The sequence below is a fragment of the Camelus ferus genome, chromosome 7 (genome assembly GCF_009834535.1).
Source record: "Camelus ferus isolate YT-003-E chromosome 7, BCGSAC_Cfer_1.0, whole genome shotgun sequence".
In the NCBI taxonomy this organism is placed as follows: domain Eukaryota; kingdom Metazoa; phylum Chordata; class Mammalia; order Artiodactyla; family Camelidae; genus Camelus; species Camelus ferus.
Genome location: NC_045702.1, coordinates 73,655,535 through 73,677,922, shown reverse-complemented (window position 1 = coordinate 73,677,922; position 22,388 = coordinate 73,655,535). Strand labels below are relative to the sequence as shown.

The following is a 22,388-nucleotide window of genomic DNA, read 5'->3' as shown; positions in this document are numbered from 1 at the left end:
TCAAAACCCCATTCTTTAAAGTTCTCCATTGAACCTGTTAGTAAAACCAAGAACTCTTTGTTGCTCATCTCTGAACAGCTGTAAATTGTCTTTATCATACTTCAGCTACAGCTCACAAGCTGAAGACAGCTTGGCATCCATCTTTCGGATTCTATGGATAACTTTCATGTTTACTCATAGGAAGTGCTGTTAACAGGGCAGACCGTCATCACTAGTGTTCAGAATGTATCAAAGTGTTTTTTGTTTGCTTGCTTGTTTTTTAATAAGCAGAAAGAAAAGAAAAGGCAACCCTACTGAGTCTTCTGATCCTATATGTGAAGTTAGGGCCTCAGTTTTTTGTATGTTCTTCGGTAACTAGGTTAACTTTGATATTTTACTTTTCTCTGGTTAATAAGACTATCCTTGACAAAGTCATGGTCACCAACCAAATCAGTGTGTTTCTCTAGGAAAGTAAAACATACAGAGATAATGCAGGCCTTTGAGCATTTGGTCTTACCAGAAACTAAATGTAAAGTGGGCCATGAGTGGACTGACGCAAAGAAAGCATATCATTCGGAATTTTCATTACATCATAGACGCTGTGGACAATCTTATTTTCCACATGTAAATGTTAGGATAAGGAAATGACTGCATTCTGTTTTTTCCCAAATCATAAATCACCCAATAAACATCTGAACAAGTAGCTTGCCAGACACTGTTTTATTGAATCTAAGATGCCATCTGTTGTAAAATATATCATTATTCTATGTATGACTAAAAAAGATTAAAGCACTGCCATTGATTGAGAAATGTTAAATGTGAGTCTTGAAATCAATCAACGATGGTATAGCCTTCTATGTTTGATGAGTTCTTTTTTACATCCTTTTTGTCTCCCTGCACCTGTTAATACTTAGACATTAGTTGACTAGTTTGAGAGCATTAATCACAATTAAAATAGATGTTCCACTTTAAACAACATAAATATTACCATTCACCGCTGAACACCCTAATCATAATGGCATTTTAAGCACTAGTGAAATGAAGATAGTTTATATTTCTTGAATTGATTAAATAAGATAAGGACTCAGTCATTAGGCAGATAAAGACAGACATCACTAGGAAAACTGGCTGGGTCTTATAGTGTTGAAAAGATTTATAAACAGAAGTGTCATTTTGTCTTATTCCTACCTTCTTGAGCACTTGTTCCTAACAAATCCTTGGAAGAATACCAGGTTTCCCCCAAACCCTCTGCCTTTTTTTCTTTTTTTCTTTTTCCCGAACCAGACAGGGAAGAGCTTCAGATTTTGGTTAATATTAACCAGCTCACCCCAGGCAGTTATGACATATTCTTCAGGAGTATAGCAGGCAGAATTATTTTAGCAAGAGACTTTGCTAGCAGAAGGCTAATAAAAAAACCCAGCAAGGATAATGGTAGATGGGAAATGTCAGGAGAGAAATTGGGTTTCTATTTTGAGGATAGTAAAATCATTACATTTTAATGCATTCAAGTTCAGACTGATTCACAGCCAATGACCATGCAAGTTAAAGCCAGAGGGTGCACACTACCTACAGATGCAGGCTCAGATGAATTCAGACTCTGCCTTTCAGGAGTCAGAAGATGGGAGGTAGGGGCTTGATCTCTGGAGGCCTCAGTTTCCTCATCTATGCTGTTAAACTAGATGGTCTCCAAGCCCCTTTTGGTCCATGATGCCATGATCTAGCCAGAGGTCATGGCTGAGCAGCAAAAGCAAGCCCTCAAAGGAGGTTAGGACTGAGTAACTGACATGGTGCCAAGGACTTCTGAGGTCAGACTGGCTCACAGGACCTTAGAGTTTAGGTTCCTGGACCTTGCAAAGTGGTTCCTGAGATTGTTGTTTTTATTGCCTAGTTTCTGAACTCCCTACTGGAGGACAACCCTAAATTAGGTGGAGCACAGGGGCTGGCCACCCACTGCAGAGGCTCCCTGCCATCCAGGACGTGAGCATGTGCCAGGGCTTAGCCAAGCAGAGCCACAGACACAAAGACAGAGAAGTGGAGCTTCCTAAGGTGGCCTCAGCGGTAGAGGTGAGCATGGAGCAGCACGTCACCTGGCAACCTGTGGCAGTGTTTGGCCAGGCGGTTCTGGGACCAGAGTCTGGCTGTGTTCTCTCTATGTAGCCTCCCTTTGTCCCTGCCCACTGTTGGCGCATGTTTTCCACCTTCCTACAGGTTCTCATTAAAGTTCTCCTTAGTCTCTGTGGCATTTTGCTGTCTGCCACTGAGAAATCTGACTGCCTGATTTCTGTCAAGGGCAGGTGTATACTCAGCTTGGGAAAGCCAGAGATGAAGGCCTAAGCATAGAGGAGGCCGAAGAGGGCGCTGCTGCATAAGGCAGCAGGGGAGGACACCTGGAGTGGCATTGTCAGGTCTCCTGGCAGCTTACAAAGCTCTTCTCAAGGATCCATGCTACCTGGTAGATAGTGAGTCTGACCATCTGCCTTTTTTCTCTGATCCCCTATCCCCCTCTGTCCATAAACTCTTCCCAGTGCCCCCGGCATGCAATTAAATACTCTTTTTAAAAAAAGTTAATAACTTTATATACATGTATTCATTTTCATATTCTTTTTCATTAAAGGTTATTACAAGATACTGAATATAGTTCCTTGTGTTCTACAGAAGACATTTTTTTTAAATCTATTTTTATATATAGTGGTTAACATTTGCAAATCTCAAACTCCCAAATTTATCCCTTCCCACCCCCTTTTCCTGGGTAACCATAAAATTGTTTACTATGTCTGAGTCTGTTTCTGTTTTGTAGATGAGTTCATTAGTGTTCTTTTTTCTTTTTTTTAGATTCCACATATGCGTGATATATGGTATTTTTCTTTCTCTTTCTGGCTTACTTCACTTAGAATGATGATCTCTAGGTCCATCCATGTAACTGCAAATGGCTTTATTTTATTCTTTTTTAAGGCTGAGTAGTATTCCATTGTAGAAATATACCGCAGCTTCTTTATCCAATCATTTGGCGATGGACAATTAGGTTGTTTCAATGTCTTGGCTATTGTAAATAGTGCTGCTATTAACATTGGGGTGCATGTATCTTTCCAAATTAGTTTCTTCTGGATAGATGCCCAGGAGTGGGATTGCTGGATCATATGGGAAGTCTATTTTTAGTCTTTTGAGGAATCTCCATACTGTTTTCCATAATAGCTGCACCAAACTAGATTCCACCAGCAGTGTAGGAGGGTTCCCTTTTCTTCACACCCGTCCCAGCATTTATCATTTGTAGACTTGAATGATGGCCATTCTGACTGGTGTGAGATGATACCTCATTGTAGTTTTGATTTGCATTTCTCTGATAATTAGTGATATTAAGCATTTTTCATGTGCCTGTTGGTCATTTGTATGACATCATTGGAGAATTGCTTGTTTAGGTCTTCTGGACATTTTTAGATTGGATTTTTGTTGTTGTTGTTATTAAGTTGTATGAGCTGTTTATGTATTCTGGAAATTAAGCCCTCGTCAGTCATATCATTTTGCAAATATTTTCTCCCATTCTGTAGGTTGTCTATTTGTTTTGCTATGGTTTCCTTTGCTGTGCAAAAGCTTATGAGTTTAATTAGGTCTCATTTGTTAATTTTTGCTTTTATGTCCCTTGCCTGGATAGACTGCCCTAGGAGAACATTGCTGAGATTTATATCAGAGAATGTTTTGCCTGTTTTCTTCTAGGAGGTTTATCGTCTCTTGTCTTAAGTCCTTAAGCCATTTTGACTTAATTTTTGTGTATGGTGTAAGGGAGTGTTCTGACTTCATTGATTTACATGCATCTGTCCAGTTTTCCCACCACCACTTGCTGAAGAGACTGTCTTTTCTCCATTGTATATTCTTGCCTCTTCTGTCAAAGATTAATTGACCAAAAGCTTGTGGGTTTATTTTGGGGCTCTCTGTTCTATTCCACTGATCCATATGTCTGTTTTTATGCCAGTACCACACTGTTTTGATTACTGTAGCTCTGTAATATTATCTGAAGTCTGGGAGGGTTATATCTCCAGCTTCATTCTTTTTCTTCAGTATTGCTTTGGCATTTCTAGGTCTCTAGTGATTCCATATAAATTTTAGGATTGTTTGTTCTAGTTCTGTGAAAAATATCATAGGTAATTTGATAGGGATCACATTAAATCTGTAGACTGCCTTGGGTAGTATGGCCATTTTAACAGTATTGATACTTCCAATCCAAGAACATGGGGTATTTTTCCATTTTTTTAAGTCATCTTTAATTTCTTTAGTCAGTGTTTTGTAATTCTCCATGTATAAGTCTTTCACCTCCTTGGTCAGATTTATTCCTAAGTATTTTATTGTTTTGGATTCGATTTTAAAAGGGATTGTTTCTTTACTTTCTTTTCTTGCAATTTCATTGTTAGTGTAAAGAAATACAACTGGTTTCTGTATGTTGATCTTGTATCCTGCTACCTTGCTGAATTCTTTTGTCAGCTCTAGTAGTTTTTATGTTGAGCTTTTAGGGTTTTCTATATGTAGTATCATGTTATCTGCATACAGTGACAATACTCTTTTTAAAATCAAGTTTATCTAAGCTCCTAATGGGTTATCTCTGCTCCCATGGAAGTACTGGAAACTCTGATAACATGGTAACCACACCCTGGGAAGTTGATGGAGCTTCTCTCTCCTTGCCTGTCCTGCTAGGGGATTTCAGTGCTTATCTCAAGTCATTGAGATTTTTATTGCAGTTTCCACACAGTACAGAGAGTGCCCTATATCACAGTTCTGGGGTAAGATGGATTTCTTCTTTCTTTAAAAAAGGAAAAGAATGCTTATTTCAGGCACTGGGGAAGATAGTTCCTGGCATTTAAGAGAAGATGCCTATGTAACTCTGAATAAGGCCATTTCCTCTGCAATTAGAGACTGACTCAAACAAGATCTCTTCTGAGAAACCATAAGCATGTATTCTGGTATTTCAACATTTCATCTCTCATCCTCCTGCCACTCCTCTCTGGGGTTCATACGATCCTAGAAATTGAACACACCACAAAATAATCATCCAGGCTCATTCTTCCACTTTGCAGGCTTAATAAAATGAAGTTTAAAACACACGCAGAGACCCCAAAAACCTTTAGTGCTGCTTTAGACCTACTAAATGTGAAGGGCCTTTTCCAGAAGGAATAATAACTAGGAGACACAAATAAGACACTGAAATAAAATTCCCCTTGAATTATGTATAAGCAAAGTAAATGAGTAAAATCCAAGTGTACTTTAAGAATAGAGATTTGCCATTGCTGACAAGAGGATTTATTTCATTATTGAAAAGGAAGGGAAAAAAACAGAAGTAATAAAATTAGTTGTGCTTAGTGTGGATGACAACGAGCTTCACATTTTTGGTGATTCTCTCTCTCGTCCATCAGTGTGTTGACTGAGCTGTAGCTTCTTTAAGAGGAGCGTTATCTCATTTGAAGGGGTTGGTAGTCTCTTGAGCTGAGATGGAACATGATTTTTCTTTCTTTTCTTCGTTCGTTCGTTCATTCATTCACTGTTCATTATGAAGCCCCTTTTCTTGCTTGGTCCTGAGGAAGGACATTAACACAATAGCAGACCCTACTCTTAAGGGCCTTCACAGTTTCCTTTAGTATCTAAGAATGGAGCCTCTTGTCATATGTACTCTTCATTAGATAATTATAGAAGACGTTTAACCAGTGATTCCCTTTGAATTTCAAAGGAGAGTCACTGCTTCATGTCGGGGTGATCAGGAATGAATTCATGGAGAGCAGCAATTTGAACTGGGTTTTCATGACTAGGCAGGATTTTTCATAGTGGAAATGGGCAGGAGAGAGGCACTTTAGGGGAGGGGGGAGAACGGGGATATGTATCTGGGAGATTCCAGTCAGGAAGAGAATCTTTTGGATAAGATGAGAAGAGTAGTTTGGAGCTGCCGGGTAGAGGCCCTTGAATGGAGAACAGAGTTTTGTTCTAGGAAAGTTAGGGGCAGGGAAGCCCTAGTTTCTTTTCTGTCCTTGAACCTTCTTGTAGGAATTGTTTCTCTGCTTTTCAGCTGTTGTGCTTGGCTCATGAGGGACTAGAGGGCTTGCTGTTGGGTTCTCCCCCTTCGACCTTTGCTGGTACTGATAAACTCTGGAAGGTCCCACCCTCAGGAGTCCGAGGAGCCAAGGAGTCCCTGAGGGGAGTTTCCTGTGCAGAGAGCCTGCGTGTTGAGGTTCATGTGGCAACCCCAGCGTTGCTAGTCAGTGTGGGTCAATGATGGGAGAGAAGCCATGTGCAGGTTGGGGCGTGGGCCGGGGGAAGATGCCCCGACCTTTCTGTCAGATCAAGGGGTTGGACTTGCTCATCCCTGAGGTGCCTTCTTGCCATGCTTTAGTCCACCCTGCACTTGTCATTTTGGTGGGGAGTCCCTGTCTCATTTGGCATAGGTTTTACAGGTCTATAGGTTATGGTTTGCTGAGCCCCTTGCTAATATGGAAAATCATATTTTTTTTTATTTCTTTGGATCGCTTGAATTTTAAAAATTTGAGCAGATTTTTAAATAGCAAGGTTTAAAGTCTCAAGTCACCTTAGAGGCTGTAATTCTGTGATTTCAGCTCCCTAGCCTCATTCCTGACATTGATCATCCAGTCCGCTGTTACGTTGGATGATTAAAGGCATGTGGATGTCAGGGAGAGAGTAGGCGGGGAGTGACATTTGAAGGGCTCGATTAGTCTCCTGCAGTTCAGGTGATGTCAGCACAGGACACTGTTAAAACTCTAAATTCTGGTGTTTTGTCACTGGGCATAGATATTCTAACATTTAGAGGTTTTTGCTGCCCTTTGAAAGCTGTCAAACTCATAATCTCATGCAGAATACACTAAGAGTGATACCCGCCAGTTTTTACTGTGTGCACTATCCTAACCATCTACAGACATTAGTTCATTTTATCTTAAAAAAAGAAAAACCTATACAATTAGTCCACTTCACCTGCAAAGGAAGCTGCAGTTAGGAAGGTTATATATGCGCTCTAGGCACTCACGAGTGAGGGACAGCGCCTGGTCAGAAACTCGGTGTTTGCTCTTCACCCTTACATGATCCTACCTCTCTCAGAAAAGTGTGGATGACACCTTTATGCTTTGTGCCTGAGGATTTCCTTTCCTGGTTTAAACTTTCCAGAATGAGTTCTGTAGAAACTGCTTAACTTCTGGAGGTTTGGTCTACCTGCGAATTTTCAGCAAAGGAAGAACGGAGGCAAGGTGGCAAGTGAGGGAAGATGATAGGAAAGGAGAAGCCAGCCTTTCTCTCTTCCTTACCCGTCTCTTCTTTCATATATTATGAAATTTGAACAACTCTTTGAATTAATTTTTTTTAAAAACCTTTTTTTTTCTGATTTAAAAATATAAGAAAGAAACTTAAAATCATCTATTACTCCCCAATCAGGAAGAAATACTGAATTTTTTGTGTGTACTACCTATCTCATTTCTGTGCACAAATGTGTGTATGTGTATAAATCAAACTGAGATTTTTATGTATTTTCCTAACAGGACACATTTACTACTGAACCACCTTTTTTTTCAGTGGCTCTGGAGAGGTTGCACAGTTGGCAAACCAATTCAGAATACAAAGCATTTTTTGTTAATTAGCTATCTTTGCCATATTTGACTTTTCATTCTTTCCTGTACCACAGGGAAAGGTCTCTCTTGTCAAGTCTTGCTGATTCATCCCTTGCCATATCTCTTACGTTCTCTCTGTGCCCATTGCCACTTCCACGTACAAGTCTTGTTACCTTTCTCCTCTTACTTTTCTCCAAAACTGTTCTCATCAAGGTCACCCAAGTACTGCCTGTTAATAATCCAGTGGTATCCAATTTATTTCTCTTTTGTTGCTCATGCTTTTGGTATTATTTTGGTACTAAGAAACCATCAAGGTCACCAAGAATTATGCCTATGTTCTCTTCTAGGAGTTTTATGGTTTTAGTTCTTACATTTAAGTATTGCACAAAGGAATTTATTAAGGGAGGTATTGTATAGAATTAGGAAGGTTTGAAGAAATGGACTCTAGCTCAAGCTTCCAGGAACAATACTCCAAACCACATTTTAGAACTGGGCTGCCAAAGAGCTGCTGTCTTGACCATGACCAAGAAGCTGCTTCACCCCTCTGTCTCCAGGACCACCCCACCTCTGCCGTGGTCTGCACCAGCAAAATGGATGCTGTGTGCCCTACCCCTCTTCCCATGCAACTCAGAGCCTCAGTCTCCTTATTTATAAACTGTGTGTGGCATCTACCTCCAGGTTGCGTGTAATACATTTCACAGCTGGTGTGGCATAGACACAGACCAGTGATAATGGATGTAGATTGTAAACCACTCATTGGGACTTACTGATGCCAACCAAATGAATATCAACCCTCTTGACAGTATTACAAGAATTAAATGAGCGTGGTACAATAATGCCAAGCGGTGAGGGTTATCCTGTTGATCCTGGGTGCCTACAGCGTGAATGGTTTGATTGAGGTCACATAAGGTGCCAACGGTCAGACTGAGGTGAGAGTTCTGTGAACATCCTAGACCTTAAAGGTGAGAGAATGCTCTCGCATATTTGGAGAAATCCAGGATGTTGGGGATGAGAGTGGCATCCTGGTCTTGGACTCCTGCGTCTGGGTCGTCTACCTAAGTGCAGTACCTGCACACAAGAAAGAAGGATGGGTGGGACTTGAGTGATCAGTCAAGGAGGAGCCTGCTCCATTTCCCAGCTTTCGTTCTAGTGAAACAGGGGGATGATTTGAGCCCGAGAGGTCAAAAGTGAGGAGAATAACTGGGAGCATTAGGCTTTGGGGTACCCTCTGCATGAGAATGATAGGCACTAAACCTGTCTGAGGGAGAGATGTGAACAGCAATAAACACACCAGAGACTGGAGTCCAGCACCTTGAAAATTTAATGAGGGTGGTTAGTGAAGCAATATCCTGTGATTAATCACATCAAAAGCATCACTTAAGTAGGATCATAGTGGACAACTATTTAATTTAGCTACTTAAAGGTCATTTGGGACTCTTAATAGTGCACTGTCAGAAGGATGTGGCTTCTAAATCCAGGTAGGTAAAGGTCCATTAGGTCCCCAGCATAGAGGACTTAAGATCTGATCCAACCCAACAGGCCTGATGCACCTGAATATATAAGAAAAGGCAAAAAAGGAGATATATCAAAGTGAAATGAAGTCCCTGAGGGTTTTTTACTTGTTTTATTTTTTTATTTTTTAAAGATTTCACTTGAGGTCCTAGGAAAAGCACTATTAAGAAAGGCAATAACCGAATACAAAGCTATTAGAGACTATTGCTATAGTGTTTTGTGAGCAAATGAACATGTTGTATAAACAGCAAGTTACGAGGGCTATGCACAGAGAGCAGACTTTAATATGATCAGAAAATAAAGCTTGCAACTGGATGTACCTAATTCATATTTAATGAGGAGCGTAATCAAAGGATATTAGAGGTGTAAGGGACCTGGCCAGTTGTCTGGTTCAGCCTCCTCATTCATGCAGATGAGGAAAATAAATGCCGAGATGACTCTGGTGTCCTGAGTTTACATATTCAACTGGGGTGGAGCAGGGATTAGCATTCGGACCACTCCACTCTGTTCAGGCCCATCCACTTGACATTACATGCTGCACCTAAACAGACTTAGGGGAGGCAGCTGGGAGAGGGGGAATCGGACTGAGCCAGGGTTGCTCAGAAGATCCTGAAAGGCTATTGATTTGGAACGCAAAGAGCAGAACCTCCCTCTCCTCTGAGAAAGGATGTCTAGAGCTTGGGTGCCTAGCTGCCCACCCTTTGCTCCCACCTGTGTGCCCAGTTACCGCACCTGACAGGCAGCCACTGAACTTGGAGGCAGCCTGGCTTAAGGGGGTGGAGGAGTGGGCGCACATGAGTCAAGGGAAGGAGTACTCCCCAGTTATCCCCTTCCTCCTGGTGACTGTCCTTAATTTCGCCATTTAGATACACAGCTCATTTTTCTCCTCTTTTTTACCTTCTTTTGAATGGATTGCCTTTCCTTGCTTGTTTGCTCTCTTATTTTCTTACTCCATTTCCCTCTTTTTACTGATTGGGAAGTTACAACCTCTATTTCTACATTTTTAGTGTTTGTCCTTGAAACTTTAAGCATATTTATCACAGTATGAATTTAATCAGTATCTTAATTTCCTTCCTATATAAATATAAGGACATTTGACCACTTTCTTTTTTTATTGAGGCATAGTCAGTTTACAATGTTGTGTTAATTTCTGGTGTACAGCGTAGTGATTCAGTTACACACACACACACACACACACACACACACACTCACTCCTTTTCATATACTTTCTCATTACAGGCCATTACAAGGTATAGAATATAGTTTCCTGTGCTATACAGTGGGACCTTGCTGTTATCTATTCTGTATATAGTAGTTAGTATGTGCAAATCCCAAGCTCCCAAGTTATCTTTCCCTTTCCCCTCTGGTAACCATAAGTTTGTTCCCCATGTCTCTGAGTCCACCTCTGTTCTGTAAATAAGTTCTTTTGTGTCCTTTTTATAGATTTCACATATAAGTGATATCATATGTATTTTCCTTCTCTTTCTGGCTTACTTCATCCAGTATGACACTCTCCAGGTCCATTCATGTCACTGGAAATGGCATTTTTTACTCTTCTTTATGGCTAAGTAGCATTTCATTGCATATGTGTATGTGTATATGTGTATGCGTGTGTGTATATATATATACACACACACAGCACAACCTCTCCATCCAGTCATCTGTCGATGGACAGACATACAGGTTGTTTCCATGTCCTGGCCTTTGTAAATAGTGCTGCTATGAACATTGGGGTGCATGCATCCTTTTGAGTCAGAGTTTTCTCCAGATAAATGCCCAGGAGTGCGACTACTGGATCACAGGGAAAGTCTACCTTCAGTCTTTTAAGGAATCTCTGCACTGTCCTCCATAATGGCTGCATCAGACTATATTCCCACCAACAGTGTAGGAGGGCTCCCTTTTCTCCATGCCCTCTACAGCATTTATTGTTTGTAGATTTTTTTCAATGCTTGCCATTCAGACTGGTGTGCGGTGATACCTCATTGTAGTTTTGATTTCATTTCTCTGATAATTAGTGATATTGAGCACATTTGACCACCCACTTTAACTGAGATCATCCCCCCTTACTTCCAAGCTATTGTTGAGTGTTGTTTAAACCCTAAAAATTAGAAATTGTTCTTATTCTTTATAGTTGGTGTTTATATTTATTTCCATGTTTACTGGTTTCTTTATTCAGTCTTTTCTCAGCCCTGTCTTTTCTTCTCAAGTATATCTTCCCTGTAGGTGCATGCCCTGTTGGTAAACTCTCTCACTTTAGTTGTTTCACCTCTCTTTTTGAAAGACAACTTGCTGGCTGTAGAATTCTATGTTGACAGTTACTGTCTCTCAGTGGAGATTCCCCGCCCATTCGTGGCTGCCTGTGTAGCTCTAGGCAAGTTGGATGTTGGTCTGATTATTACTTGTAACCAAGAAGTCTTTCTTCTCTGGGTGCTTTTGGGATCATCTTTGTCTTTCTTGTCTTGTGGTTTTACTACTACAGGTCTAGATGGGATTTTTTTCCTTTTTATTTATCTATGTGCTTCTAATCTGTGGATTAATGTCTCATGAATTAAAAAAAATCTTGACTGCTGTTTCTTAACATTTTCTCTGTTATTTCCTTTTTAACGCCGTTATTTCCTTTGGACATCTATTAAACCTTCTCATTTTATCTTTCATCTCTCTTTACTGTCATATTTTCTATTTCCATACCTGTATCTGTGTGCTTAATTTGGGGTAATTTCTTTGGATCTGTTTTCCAGTTTGCTGCTACTTTTTGTAGTGTATTTAATCTACTGTTTAATCCACTCAGTTTTAATAGCATTTTTCCTTTCTAAAATTTTTTATATAAATCATTTTCAAATCTTCCTGATTCTCTCTTTCTTGATCCTTTTCTGAATCCATGATCTTCTTTAAACATTTTATATATAGTGATTTTGTTTCTAGTGGTTCTAATATCAGAGGTTCTTGGGGATATAAATCTATTGTGTATTATTTCTCATGACTCCTACCCATGTTGATTTATTTCCTTATATATTTGGTAATTTTTAACTGAGGAATCATATTTGATTGAACTGAATTTGTTCCTCTAGAGACTTGTGCTCGGTTCTGCTTGGGCATTAGGTAGTGCTACCAACCTGACACCACTTTCACAAACACTTTGTTTTAACTTATATTTTATTAAGTATGTGTGTGTGTGTCTATTTATTTATTTATTGCTTACTTACTTACTTGCTTACCTACTTCTATAGACCCTATGAGGGAAGGAGAGGGAATAAGGAAAGGGAAGAGACCAGTCTAGCAGGAACACATGGGGACCTTTGGGCAGGTCCCTCCGCGCTGTAAGAGTTCATGCTGTTGTGTGCACTTAACTGTGTAAGCAGCAGTGCCCTTACAGGCTATGGATGCTCAGGAAGGAAGGGTGGAGTGGAAAAATAAAAATGAAATCTGAAGCTCTTAAGTATTATATTGGATTTTATTTTTCAGAGGGGACAGAGATGCTTTGAGCTGCAGAATAGTTCAGGGAAGTGAGTTTGCAACTAGAAGGGCGATGATGCCCTGTGAGCCCACTGCTGCTTTGAGCATTTCTTCACGTTGTTTGCTGGGTTCATTTACTCTTTATCCTAGAGCTTGACAGAAGGAGTAATGCAAATGTAACCTTCACACCAGCGTGAAGTAAGGCCTAAGGATGCAAATTCTGAGAAAAAAAAATTATTATTCACATTTTCTCCACATGGAGTTATGATGGAGATGATCCAGACTCTGGGTAGGCTTCTTTTGCTGGGAGGCGAATTATTTTTCTGTCCTGACGTCTCTGAACATAGCCCTCTTGAGGGTCCTGGCTCAGTGTAGGAGTCTGAGGTTCACCTCCTTACTTTGTGTGGTCCAGGTGGCTCCTTCTGGTTCTCTCCGGGATGGAAGCATTGACCTGCAGGGCAAACCAAGCTTGTTTGTTTGGTTTTGTTTTGGAGGTTATTTTTGGTTTTGTTTTCCATTTATTGTCTACTGACCTGTGGCTCACTACTTCTGTTTTGCCCTTTGAACCTGAGTGGTTTCACATATTTTTGTTTGAGCTCAGCGATACTTTATTTTCCCCCAGTTTTATTGAGATATACTTGAAATAGAACATTGTATAAATTTAAGGTGTACAATATATTGATTTGACATATGCATATGTATTGTGAAATGATAGCCACACTAAGTTTAGTTAACATCTGTCACCTTATAGTTACAAAGATTTTTTTCCTTGTGATGAGAACTTTTAAGGTTTACTATTTTACAAACTTTCAAATATACGATACAGTATGGTTATCTATGGCCATCATGTTTTACATTACATCCCTAGAACTTACTTATTTTATAACTCAAAAATCTGTGCCTTTTGACCACCTTTACCCATTTTTCCCATGCTCACCCCCTGCCTCTGGTAAACCAATCTGATCTCTGTTTCTGTGAGTTTAGTTTTTTAGTTTCCACATACAAGTGATACCATATAGTATTTACCTTTCTCTGTCTAATTTATTTCACTTAGCATAATGCCTTCAAGGTCCATCTATGTTGTCACAAAATGGCAGGATTTCCTTCTTTTTAATGGCTGAATAATATTCCACTAGATATATATACCATATCTTCTTTATCTATTCATCCATCAGTGAACACTTATGTTATATCCATGTCTTGGCTATTGTAAATAATTCAGCAGTACTTTAAAAAGTATGTTGTTACAGTTAATCCAGGATCTAGTATTCCCAGGGAGGGACTTGCATAATTGCAATCTGTAATCCTACCAGAAGAGCAGTCCCCACAAGTGTGTATTAATCTATTCATTTTTCATATCCTCCCACCCCCATTTCCAAAATTATTTTAGGTAGCTTACAGACAGTGGTGTGCTGGAGTCTTCTTGTACTGGCTTATGAAAAATTTATCGTTAAACTTTTAGAAATCTTGCAAGTCATTTGTTAAACACAGTCATTATTAAAGATTAACTTGTATATATAAACCGACCTTTATTTTTAATATAATTTACTTAATTGTAATAAATACTCAAATTCATCACTTCCTAATTATGTTTTCCTGTTGTTACTTACACCTCTGAGGTTATTTGTGTCCATTGTGGGGTGAAAATGCTGCAGAGGGGTGTCCTGCTGCCTGTCTCATCCTAAATCCACGTTTGGCAACTTCATGTTGGTGTCTTGAAATTGGCCATGGTGGGGGTATTTACACTAGGGAAATGGGCACACACTACAAATCAAGGCTTTATTTATTGCTTTCTTGATTGTCTGGATTTCATAAAGTGATGGAGAAAGTGGTAACGGGGCAGTAAACACTAAAAATGTGTTGCATCTATAGCAGATACATTCTGAATAATGCAAAAAGTTGAGGGCATGTTCTTCCAGTGTTTGAAAACAGTTAACCAATTTAGCAAAAATTGTTGGCATCATGAGGAATGAATGAAGTTCTGACTTATGACATAGATCTTTGTTGTTTCACTTCCATCTTCCTTGTTAAAGTAAATAGAAATAACAACCGACATTCATGTCTGAACTATTCTTGATTGTTGGTTGCAGCCATAGGTTAGCTGTGGCTTAAAAGTTTGACAGGTATCACAAGCGCATTCTGTGAGAACCAATTTGCTGCATGGAATTTGCAGTCAGGAGTATTGTATTTTTTACTATTTTTCCTTGCTGTGGATTATATGTTATATATAGCAGCAAATTTGTTAAATATATATATTATATTCTCTTCAGTGAACCAGTTGTTCATCAGCACACCTCTGCTTACAGGAACATACAGATACATTAAGGTAACAGATTAGAAATAGATGAGAAAGAAGAAGAAACAGCAAGGAGAGGGCCTCACTAGAGCTGGAAATGATGCTGTAGACAATTTCGTATTACAGGGTGCAGACATCGGCCATGGTGGGCCACAGATTTGTCTCTCAGCTTCCTAGCACATCTTGTATAAAGGAAAATTTGATTGTGTACTGAATTTTCAGTGTTCCAGTGAGAAACTGTGGCGTTTCTCCTAAGCCAGGTCCAGAAGGAATTTTGTCCTGAGGGTATGTGTAGAGGAACAGGGTGTTTTTACAGATGTCAGTGGTGTCCTTAGAGCAAACCCTCATTTAGAGTCACAGGGATACTTCTAGGAGAGTGCCTCTCTGAGGCTGAAAACTTCTTGTCAGATTGTATTTCTGTGGGAGATACGTACTGAAGTGTTTGTGGGTAAAATAACATGAACTCTGGGAAGAAGAGCAAAATACTGAGAAGTGTTGAAGATGGGTGATGGGTAACTGGGGATTCATTCACGTCTTGTCTCTACTTTGAGACAAGGCTGAATCTGATGGATGTCTCTTGTCTGCTATAACAGCACCTCCTCCCCTCTCCCCAGCATGCCTTCATCTCTCCTCCTCTCTCCATGCTGTTCATGTACTAGAAAAACTGGGTCATTTGTCCTGCAGAGCCTCTCACATTGTAGATTTGGCTGTTGCTTCCTCATGGTGACAAAAGTATTACCTTAGCAGAGGAATCCATTAAACCAAAATATTATCCTACAGGAGTGAGACATGGGTCAGGAATGTTTTAATGGGAATAAAAGAGAAGAGAAATGAGCCATCTGACCTGAGGAAAGGAATCAGAGTGAACAGGGGCAGAGCCTACAGGGAAGGGGAGGGAAATGGGGGCTGAAAAGGAGAGGAGAGCCAAGAAGACCCTGTAGATAACCTTCCCTTACTCCTGATTTCTCTCTGAGATCTTTGTCTCCCAGCACCTTCCTTACACTGGCACCCTAAAGGTGCCACGGGCAGCAAGGGAGGAAGGTGTCTGGTACATTTCCCCTCTGGCTGCACTGTTGAGCCTGAAACTTAAAAAGCGATGTTTAAAAAATCATTTCCCTTAAACAACATGCTTTAAAAAAAAAAAAAAAAGAAGGCCAAATACATTTAAAATCAAATCAGTTCTGAAGGGGCAACATCTTCATCATTGACCATCCTTGGGATTCATTTCACATTCAAATAAATAGGAAACTACTTGCAGAAAGGCAAATTACACCAAATTTACCTGCAGGTGGCATTTCATGCCAGAACTTAATGGCACTTCATCAACATTGGCTTTTCTGGGCTCACTGATTAGTTCACGCTATATGGAAAGTGCTTTGCCATAATTTTTCATTAGCTTTACAAGTTATGCCATTTGGAACCATGTAACGTGGCTAATGTTTTAGTAATTTTTAAAAACACTTTACAATCAAGAGATTCAAGTACCAAATGCCAGTGACTGACGGACCATTTAGACATCTGAGACTGACCATGATTAAAGATTACTTGTAACAATATTTGGATGTTTTAGGGTCTTTGAAATAGATGAACATTCATTAAACTAACATTGAAGAGCATCAGCCCCGGAGTCCTCCTGTGGCTCAGCTGCAGGCGGAGGGGAGTGGCTCCTGGCCCAGGTGCTCTCACAGCCTGGCCCCTCAGCTCTGCTGTCTGCTGAGGCAGGTGCGTCTGCCTTCCAGGCAGCACAGAAGATGCCCTCACCCGCCTCACCAGAAAGAACAATGTCAAACCCGCAGCAGTCCGCTGCTGGGAGGTGCTTGACAACTGAGAGGGTTGGTCTCCCTGGAGGATGGCCTGGAGGGTTTATCTAGGACCTATCAGTTGGTCTTACATAGCTTTTAAAAGATGAAATACAACAGGATGAAATGGAATGGGAAACCATCAGAGCACATAAGGTTGAGTATTATTTTGTGAAACCTGTGTTTCGGTTTTTTTCTGTAGGTAAATAAATGTATTCCTGAGACATAATGTGAAGTGTATTTTTAAATGTGAGTCAAGTCAAAAGTCCTTGAAGAATGCTAACCTAAAAATGTGTCGTTCACCACTGGGGTCAGCTAGACCAGCACGAAACTGTGATTTGGACCCATCTCATTGTCTCTTCAAGCAGGGCTTGAACGTTTCCATAATAACAAGTTTAAAACAATACAAACCTTTCCTCCTGTCTTACCTCTCTGAGGTAAATGTGAGCTTCATGAATTCCTCTGCTCAGGTAACAGGAGTTAGCATTTGTTCAGTATTCATTCACTCGATGAACATTGAGGCTGGCTGTTCAGGGCACTGAGAATATAATGGTGGCAAAAAAAGTTAGACAAAAATCCCTGTCTTAGTGAAACTTACATTCAGGAATAGAGGGGGAAATGTAGACTATAAGCAAGGTAAATCAGTAAAACAGAACATGGTAAATGGTTCTAAGTGCTAGGCAAAAAAAATAAGCAGAAAAAAGTAACAAGGAGTGTTCGGGGGATGTATTAGTTTTTTGTTTTTCTGCATAATAAAAGCTTAGCAGGTTGGAACAGCACATACGTTTATTATCTCACAGTTTCTGTGGGTCCAGGAGTCTGGGCATGACTTAAGTGAGTCCTCTGCCCAGGGTCTCACAAGACTGCAGTCAAAGAGCCAGCTGGGCTGAACTGTCATTTGGAGAACTTAACTGGAGAATAATCCTCTTCTAAGCTCATTTGGGTTGTTGGCAGAATTTAATTTCTTGTAGTTGTTTGACTGATGGCCTCGGTTTTTTGATGGCTGTCTCTGGAAGCCAGTCTCAGGTCATGGAGGCCTCCCCACTCCACTGGCTCTTCCACAGTATGGCAGCTGACTTCCTGACAGCAGGGAGAAGCTCTTGCTGTGGTCTATGAGGGAGTCTTAAGGCACAGGTGACAGCCCGTCACCTTGCCGTATACTGTGACCTAACCAAGGAGGGGACATCCCGTTACCTTGGCTCTGTTTTATTAGAAGCAAGTAACAGGTTCTTCCCTCACTTGAGGAGAGGGGACCCCTGGGTGTGGCTCACTAAGGGTCACCTTAGGGTATATCTACCACAAGTGGGGTTGCAGTTTAGACAGGGTGGCCAGAGAAGGCATCCCTGAGAGCTGTCGTTGGGAGCGGACCTGGGGAGGAGAGGAAGAGAGTCATGTAGCTATCTTGGACAGGAGCATCTTCCCAAGAGGAAAAAAGCAAATGGAAATCCCTAAGGAACATGCCTGCCATTTTGAGACAAAATAGCCTGTGTGCTGATGAGAGAAATCAAAGACAGGGACAAATGGATGCTGCAGGAGAAAAGAGAGAATTGCTGGAGTATGGTCTTTGAGTAAGCAAGAGGAATCTAGCGCAGAAGTGAAAGGGTTGGCATTTGCTTGTAGCATAGACAGATTGACAGTAAAAGGCTTGGAGGCAGAGTGCTTGGGCACATATACAAGTGTAGATGTGGTGGTGGGAATTCAGGAAGCAAGGATGATCTAGGAAGCAAGATCTAGGACGCAAGGACACCTGCTGAGAGTGAGGATTAGGGAGGAGGTGTTAGCGAGTTGAGGGAAACAAGAAAGTATGAAACAGTCATCTGTGAGATTGGGATGGGAATGGGCCCATCCCCGGGAATGGGCCAGGGAAGGGCAGTCCATTTGCTTAGCAGCATACAAGGACCACCTGAGTTAGGGGTCGTGAATTCAGAGAGACCAGTCAGTGTGGTTGGGTGCTTTTCACTGACCAGTCAGCATGTGTGGAGATAGGCAAGGCATATACAGAGACGGGATTGAGCTAGGACTGTGGTTGAGATGAGTGAATGCAGAGAAGCTGAGAGGGGCAAGGTGTAAGGGAGGGAGTATGGTGATTGACCATGGGGTTTAAGCTAAGATCCAGCAGGCACCCACAGCCCCTGGCCACCTCTGTCTTCTTTTCTGGCCTTTTAGTTTTCTGTCTTCAAGAATTATGTCTGTAGAGTGTCTTACAAATGGACCTGCACATAATGTAGCCTTTTGAGCCTGGATCCCTCTGGCCCAGCCTAGTACATTTGACATTCATCTATGTTACTGTGTGTGACAGTACATTGGTTTTTTTTATTGCTGAGTAGTATTCCAGTATATACATGTACCTTGGTGTGTTTATCCAGCCACAAGTTCAGGGACATTGGAGTTGTTTCCAGTTTTAGATGAATAAGAAATAAAGCCACTATAGAAACTCACATACAGGTTTTTGTGTGAACATAGGTTTTCATTTCACTTGGGTAGGTACCTCAGAGTGGGGATCGCAGGGATTTTTGGTGAGTGTATTTTAACTGTTGAAGAGACTGCCAAACTGTTTTCCAGAATGGTTGTATCACTTTGCATTCCCAGTATCAATGCATGTCAGTTTAAAAATTTTGGGTGTATAGTGGTGTCTCCTTATGGTTGTAATTAACAGTTCCCTAGTGACGAATAATGGTGAGCATCTATATCTTCTTTGATGGGTATCTTTACAAATATTTCATACCTTTTATAATTTGATTTATTTTTATATTATTGAATTTTCAAACTTCTAAAAATATATACTTAGGATACAACTCCTTTATCAAATTTTTGTTTTGCGAATATTTTCTACCAGTCTGTGGCTGCTTTTTTTTTTCCCATTTTTAACAGTGTCTTTTGAATAGCAGAAGTTTTTAGTTTTTTACTGAAGTCCAATTTATCAAATTGTTAGGCTTTACATTGAGGTCTCTGATCTATTTTGAGTTAAATTCTGTACACAGTGCAAGGCATGCATCAAGGTGTGTGTATATATTTGTTAAAAAGACTATTCATTGAGGCTTACGTACGGATGTGTTTATGAATTCTGTTCCATTGATCTGTGTCTGTCATTTGCCGGTACCTCACAGTCTGGGTTGCTGTAGCTTCGTGGTTCTCAACTGGTGACGGTTTTGCCTCCCCTGCCGCGCACCCCCATTCCCCAACCGAGGGTATTCGGCAATGTCTGTAGACAATTTTAGTTGTCGTCACTGGTGGGTAGAGGTCAGGGATGTTACTAAACATCCTACAATGCACAGGACAGTCTCCCACAGCAAAGTATTACCCAACCCCAAATGTTAATCACGTGGAAGTTGAGACATTGTGTAGCTTTACCGTAAGTCTTGGAATGAGATACTGTGACCCAGACAAAAGCCGTTTTGGAGGAGCGGGGAGAATATTATGAACATCTGAGGTCACTGTGAGGATAAAGCTGGACAATATGTGAAAAAGTGCTGGGCACACAGCTCATGCTAATTAAAAGCTCATTTCCTCATCATTGTTACTGCTCCTGACCTTGACCACCTTTTCTCCTCTTTGCAGTCCCTTCAATGTGACTTCTCTTGTCAGGGCCTACATATTTGATTTTGAGACTCCCCCCAGCAAGTACCCTGTTAACAGAGCCCTGCTTGTTTCTCCCCTGCATACACATGTGGTGCATAGCCTGGTGCAGGGCCCGGTATTTGCTGTCAAAGCAGTATTGCTCTCCCCTTTGGTCAGCTGCTCACTAAGGAGATGTGCATGATGAGGATGCTTAAGATCTACTCTCAGCAAAATTCAAGTGTACAGTGTGGTTTGTTAACTAGTTACCATGCAGCTTCCTTTGTGAAGGTGGTTCGTACTGGTGCTAAATGGTCTGATGTAATGGACAAGAAGGTAAAAGCCTCAGGCTTCCCTGGTCTGTGCGGGCCCTTCCGGGCCAGATTATCAAAGACTGATGACCTTGCTGATGGCTTTTTCTTGTCTTGCACTGATCCTACCTGGCCACCGTGACTCTGCGGTCCCCATGGCCAGGAGGGACCCCATGGCATTTGCTACACCTTCTCCAGTCTGCAGATTTCTCCATGTCAGACACTGATTTAACTATTCTTCCTTTCATTTAAATGTGCCCATGATAGTGCTATGTTCAAGGACTATAATAAGGAACAAGATAGAAATGATTCCTGCCCTCAGAGAGTTTATATTTGGACTGGACCAGAGGCATTAAGTAGCTTAATAAATACTCAGTAAAGATTTGTAGAAATGAACTACAGTTCTCCCACACTGTGTGTATATAATGTGGACTAATTTACATTTTGTCTGGGCTGCTTTCATGCCAGAATGGCAGAGCTGGGTGATTCCAACAAAGACAGAATGGCCTGCTTAGCTCCACATATTTATTATCTGACACTTTGTAGATAAAGTTTGCTAATCCCTTGTTGGATGCCTCAGATATTCAGAAGATAAGGTCATTCAGGGTTGCTCTCTGTGTTAAGAGTGAGGAGGGAAGCAGCACTGATGGGAACGGGAACCGCATGTGGTCGCAGACCCATGGACGTGATGGTTTGTGGGAGCTCCTTCTCGTCCAGTACACAGGTCCACCTAGCACCAGGCTGGACCACCTTCTCAATGAAAACTGCATGATGACTATAATTAATAATACAGAATTACATACTTGAAATTTGCTAGAAGTAGAGCTTAAGCATTCTCACCACACACACAAAAGTTAACAACTTAAGGTGATGGATATTTTCATTAAAATGAATCATTTCACATTGTGTATGTATATCAAATCATCATGTTTTATACTTTAAATATATACACTTTCATTTGTCAGTTATTCCTTGATCAAGCTGGAAAAAAATCCACACACACACACACAAAAAGACCCCAAAGGAAGCTGGAAAAATTTCCATGTTGCCTTAACCCAAGGCAGTTTCTAGGAGAGAGAAGGAAATATTCTTTCTTCACATGGAAAAAAATACAAAAAAATACTGTGAGTTGGAAATGTCTGTCCACTAGAATCTGTCCTCTCATTTCCATAGTGTGGAGTGGTAGCTGCCAGATGGCTGTCCAGTCAGGAACTACATTTCCCAGAGTCCTTTGTGTCAGGTGTACCCATGTAACTTCTGACTAATGAAATGGGGCTGGGAGTGACCTGTCATTTGTAGAGTGAGACTTTAATGAACTGCTCACTGCAAGCCCTTTTTCCCCTTCTGCTCTCTGGATGTAGAGGGTTCTGAGGTTCTAAGGCAGGACTTCTCAGACTTCTGTGTACCTGAGTCACCCATATCTGGACATCTTAAAACACAGGGCTGGTACAGTAGGTCCAGGGCAGGGCCTGAGATCTTGCATTTCTAACAAGCTTCCAGGGAATGGCAGTGCTTCTGGTGCTCAGACCCTCGTTCAAAAGCAAGCAAGACTCTAGGGGATGGTAGAGCCACTGAATGAAAGGAACGTGGGCCTCTACATAACTGAATAAACTGCTTCTTGAACCAGCAACTCCTGACCTGTTACCTGAGTAAGAAGTGAGCCTTTTCGGGGAGTGGAGGGTGGTATCTACTTGTTACAGCAGCTAGTCTTCTGGGGGTAGTTGAGACAATTCACTGCTTCTGTTTGAAAGTGTCTTGGTAGAGTAGCTGAGGACAAAATCATCCCTGGCTGCCCCAACGCCTTTAAAACAGGCATATGTTCCAGATGACTCCATGTTTTAAGACATCTGTACCTGACTATACTTTAAAAGCTACCAAGCCCTCATGCCATTAACTC

At 41.0% G+C, this 22,388-nt stretch overlaps 1 protein-coding gene across 12 annotated transcripts in view; it reads left to right on the top strand.

The window, feature by feature from the left end:
• The window catches only part of PHTF2 (putative homeodomain transcription factor 2), a 171,924-nt gene that overhangs the window by 129,636 nt on the left and 19,900 nt on the right, over positions 1 to 22,388 (top strand). The gene's annotated exons all lie outside the window — the stretch shown is intronic.